The sequence below is a fragment of the Egretta garzetta genome, unplaced genomic scaffold (genome assembly GCF_000687185.1).
Source record: "Egretta garzetta isolate BGI_Z169 unplaced genomic scaffold, ASM68718v1 scaffold508, whole genome shotgun sequence".
NCBI lineage: Eukaryota > Metazoa > Chordata > Aves > Pelecaniformes > Ardeidae > Egretta > Egretta garzetta.
The window spans coordinates 1,003,438-1,009,103 of NW_009260609.1; positions in this window are offsets into that span (position 1 = coordinate 1,003,438).

The window sequence follows — 5,666 nt, forward strand, 5'->3', positions numbered from 1 at the left end:
CTCCCAGCCGGCTGGAGCCATATGGGGTCCCACCCACCTGATGTCCCAGGTCCTGTGGAGTCCAGACACTGCTGCACACAAGGGCAGCTGGCTGAGAAAACTTCTCCCACCGCAGATTGAAAACTATGTTTTATTCAATTAAATTCCAAGAGTGATCATGCAAATCAGTGCAACCCCATCTCTCTTCCTATGACATTTTTCTGTTCAGTTTAATTGACTTTTTTATTGGCCTAATATCTCTTGGTTTCCAACCAGGAGAGGTTTTGCATCACCAGTGCTTGACCCTATCCAAGACTCTGCCAGGAGCCAGCTCCAGGCAGCCCCCAACATGGGATGGGAAAGAGGGTGCTGCCCATCAGGGGGGGCAGGGCAGGGCTTGGGATCATTCATAAGCACATTAATGTCATGCTGCTGCCAGAAGCAATCAGCAGCAGGACAGCCAGCAATGTTGGCGTGGACCTGGTCTGTCACTGCATTTCAGACTCATCCTCCAGAATGAAGGCAGAGGTCTTTATCTCCTTCTTATGAATAAACAGAACCTAAAACCAGGAGACACTCCCCAAAATACCAACAAACATTCCAGTTTTCAGCCTAGATTACTTCATGGTTAATTTATTCTTATTTATTCTTATGCAACCTTGTTTTCTTTGCTTTTTCTTTTCCCTGGTGCTTGCCCCTTTGAAGTATTTATAGATTGAACTCAGATCCCCTCTTCGCCTTTGCTGGGTGAGACAAGCCACACACTTACAAGTCTCTCCTAAGATAAATGCTCTATTTTCCTACCAATCTGCTTGCATTTCCATCCACGTTATAGGAATGACCAGGACATGAGCTCTAGTAGCTGCACGCACCACGCCAGGGATGGCCTCACATAACCCACTCCTTCCCCTTTAGGGTCGTACCTCGCGGTGACCTGTCTCTTGCTCAGCATCCCATGGGCCAGACATCCCTTCTGTACATGGGCCCCAAGGACCGGCTCCGACAGGGAGGGCAAGGACAGGATTTCTGTTGCGCAAGGTGGCAGTGTCCCTGCAGCCCAGCACTTGACTGGAAGCACCTTCTCATCAAAAGCAGCGTGGCCAGCAGGTCGAGGGAGGTGATTCTGCCCCTCTGCTCTGCTCTGGTGAGACCTCACCTAGAGTACTGCATCCAGCTCTGGAGCCCTCAGCACAAGAAGGACACGGCTCTGCTAGAGCAGGGCCAGAGGAGGGCTACTAAAATGGTCCGAGGGCTGGAGCACCTCTCTTATGAGGACAGGCTGAGAGACCTGGGCTTGTTCAGCCTGGAGAAGAGAAGGCTGCAGGGAGACCCGATTGCGGCCTTTCAGTACCTAAAGGGGGCCTACAGGAAAGATGGGGAAAAATCTTTTTAGAAGGACCAGCTGTGACGGGACAAGGGGTAATGGTTTTGAACTAAAACAGGTTAGGTTTAGACTGGCTATAAGGAAGAAATTCTTTACAATGAGGGTAGTGAAACACTGGAATGGGTTGCCCAGAGGTGGTGGACGCACCAGGTTGGACGGGGCTCTGAGCAACCTGATCCGGTTAAAGGTGTCCCTGCTCCTGCAGGGGGGTTGGACTAGGTGACCTCTAAAGGTCCTTTCCAACCCAAAACATTCTATGATTCTATGAAGGGAAGACGCACAAGATCCAGTGGTGTGAACAGGAGCACCCAGCCCTCCTTTCTGCCGGCTGCAGCGCCTCTATCCATTGCGTGGGAATCAGTGGTGGGGGTCACAAAAAGTCCTTTTGCTGCTGCGCAGGATTTGATCCCTCCCAGCGGGAAGCCCCAGGGGTTTGCACAAAGCTCCCGGACCCATCGCTTTTCAGCAGCTGCTCTGCTCACACCCCACCAGCACACAGCTCTGCTGTTCTGCCCCCGCACCTTTCATCTCCTCCTCTCCATCAGTAGCGCTTACGGGAATTTCACGGTGATGAAGCTATGGGGTGATCAGTAGCATTTGCCTGGGAAACAGTGAGAGGCAGAAGTGGTCTAAATACTTTCAGGCCTCTGGCAGTTCACAGAGCAATACCCCAGGCAAAGAAAAGGATATCTTGATTAGAATAATTATAATTGTCTTTTCCTTCGTTCTTTCTACAGAAATTCCAGTCTAAATTATCATCTAATTTCAGAGAGCTCCATGACCAAGATTATCTATGAGTCATTTGTAATTATGTGCCAGATTGTATTAAAGCATGAAAATACAAAGGTTTCTCATCAAATACTAAGGGGGGGGAGAAAGAATGAAATTACATTGGAGCAAGATAACTGTTCCAGCCACTTTCTGATTCATGGCATCCAGCAAATGCAAAGAAAAAAAAAAAAAAAAAAAAAAAAAGAGAAAATTCTCAGTTTAATAATTCTAGAATTGTGAAAACTGGCAAATTACAGGAAATTCCAGTTTAAGACTGACATACCATTCTATTCCAGTGCTTCTTTGGAAAATAGTGAAAGGACCTTTAAGACTCTCCCATTCTGTCTCTGCACTAATTCCCACGGGAATTCCTACCGCAGCTTCGCCCTGGGCCTGAGTTTAGCATTAAAAAGTGGATAAAAACTGCCCATTTAGAACTGCAGCCCATATCTATCCAAACAAGTTTAGCTGGGAAGCAGCAAACACGCCAACTGCCTTTCCTCACAGCCTCATACCCAGCAGCAAGCAACATCCCTGGACTTTTGCATCTCTCTCTGGCCACCTCCCCAGCCTGGCTCTTCTGGGGCAGGAGCTGCATTTGTCAATTAAGGGACCCCACAGCCCCAGGTTTGCAGCACCAGCTAGGAGCCCCACGGTCAATCCTGGCATGCTGTATTTTAAACAACCATGGGGAAAAAAAAGCAGACATAGAGGCATGGGGAGGAGAGGAGGGAGGACAAGGGATGTTGGGAACAGGGTCATTGGTTGCAGGGGCAAAGTACAGGGCTGCATGTCAAGGGAGAGACCCAGATGACAGTCTTGAGAAAGCTCTAACATGTGTTCGCTTCACTTCATAAACAAATGTACACATGAATTTTAAATGAAATATTAACATGCTGTACAAGTTGGATGGAGCCATTTGCCTTTCCTGAGAGACCAGAGTCCTGTTTTTCAGCTACAGAAATGAGCATTATTGAGCAGTCACAAAGAACGGGGAAACATCCCAAACCCCAACAGCCACATAAGAACAAAGCACCAGATGATGCTAGCTTCCACATGACTCAAAGGTCTGAGATGTCCCCCACCCCCCAGATTTCCATGCCTTTGCTTAACATGGATGCTGCCCACGCAGCCATGTCTAGGTGCCCCCCCACCACATCCCAGGGCGGCTCACACCTACCTCTGCTCTCCACAGGCACAGACACATAGCAGCTCAAACTCACCATCACACATACAGCTCTTCCAGAATGCTGTTTTGGGAGGAATTAAACTCTTTGCTTGGTTTCCTTAGCTCTGCTGATGGCCTCTCCCAGGCCTGCAGTAAGAGCTCTGCACCACCCACAAGGTTTCTCCATTAGCCCAAGCACAGGGAAGGTGTTGCATGGGGATTTATACTCCAGTACCCTGCTCACAGGCTTGCCCAGCTCCTGAGAGAGGACAAGAAATAGGGGTTACACAGATGCCTTAAATCACACTTGGCTTGCACAAGCCAGGTGAAGGTAGAATGTCAATAGCAGCACTTACTGATTCAGACCCTGTGAAACCAGCACCACCATCACAGGTGTTTGTAAAAGCCAGGGAGAAATTCAATAAAAAATATTTGTGTCTAGCATCCCTAAGGTGGCATGAGAACCATCTCCCTCACTTCCGGCCACACAGCTACCCTGTGCCTTGAGCCACCCCTACCAGCTGACCCACAGCCCACCTTTGAAGCCTTCCAGGGGACCTGAAAAATTTTGTCTTTTGCCCAGAAACTCAGCCCGTTCTTGTTGCCCAGGAGATAGCCTGCCATTCTGCTCAACTAAAATAAGGACAGCTTGCCCTCCATGGGATGCAAGTGCCTCCTAAAGCCTCAGGCATCTGCCCAGACCCTTAATGACTCCCTGCCCCAGGGAAGGGCACAAGTTCCCCTTTCCCTTCCCCATCTCACTGGTGTGTCTGAAAACAAGATCCTATAGGTGAAACTTCATTTACACATGACCTTCTACATGCAGCATTTCTCCAACACATGGTTGGCACAAACATCTACATGGATGCACGTGTGCAGCTAGTGAAAAAAAAGTCCCCATCTCGGTGAAACACCAGGCACCTCCACTGCTGGGGCTGCCCCATTATGGATGTCAACGTTGCGGAGCACAGGCAGCTTTCAAGGGGCAGGAGCGAGCAGGAGTTTCATCTCCATCTCCATATGGCACTGTAACCCCTGTGCTGTCTTGGGAAGAGACTCGATCCAAAATATACTTTAGTTTTAGAGGGTTGAGAAAGTTCACGGTCACCGTGACTCTGGGTCAAAAGAGCTCCAGAGGTGGTTAGAGAGGTCGCTTCTGGAGGGATCAGAGCACCCTGGGATAGTTCCTGGAGGGTTTCTGATGAGTCCAAGCCACAGCACGTGGACACAGACTCCACAGCAGATAGAAGGAGATCCGCAGCATTCAGGATCTGCCTTAACTCGGCTCGCATGAACTTCAGATTTCATTGATGGAGCCCAAATTAAACATGCACACGCAGCAGGACATGACACAACTTTAGTAATAGAGAGAGAGAGAGAAGCTAGCAGCAGCAATTAATGTGTGGGGCAAATAGGCCAGCTGCAATTTATTCTGCATGTGCTTCAGACATTTTAAATTGTCTTCATTCCTCACAAAGTTTTGCGATGCTTGTCACATGAGCATGTTTTAAATGACAAATTTAGCTGCACTGAGCATCGCTTAGCAGCCTCACAAACGCTCACCCTGCCTATTGTGAAGTGGCAAATAAACAAATTATTAATCTAAGATATTTATGGCACAACATTTACAATGCCTAGTCAGTCTAGCTATATATTAAAAGCTCTTTTGTTTTGTTTTGTGGCACACGATGGCTGGTTAATAGCAGAAGGGAGGCACTCAAGCCTCTTGCTCTTAATTAGGACTTTAAAGGAAGGTTGAGACAGGTGGGAATGGGATTTCATCACCTTGTTTCACTTCACCTCACCTCACCTCACCCCTGGTGCCTACAAGGCAGACACTCTGTCCCAACAACCCACCAGCAGCTTCTTCACATTCAGTGGAGAGAAACAGGCAGCCCAGGGAGTCACCAAGCAAAGATGATGGCTTTAAATGAAGCAAAATGTTGGTAGAGAGTCTACAGAGTAGATGCCCATATGTATTTATGTGGGCATGGCTGGTTCTGCTACATGTCTGAGCTCAGGGTGGTGAATTTGGGAGTCAGTGGGATAAATAGGCCACAGCAAAGGTGTGTTGTCAAAACAGAGCAAGCAGATAAGTGAGATCCTGTACATTTTTGCATGACCATGGAGAGGTGGGTCTGTTCCCAGAACAACCTGGCCTGGAAACCTGCCCAACCTCAATGACCTTTCTTCACCCACCTGAAATGACAGAGGCCCATCTTGCTCCTTTGCCCCCTTGGCCATCATGCAAGTCCACATTCTAATTTGAGAGGAGCTGGGTACTGCAACCTCTGCAATTACGAGCCTGGCAGAGCCGGCAGGAGCAGGCTGACTTTGGTTCTGCAGGAGTCACAACACTGCAGA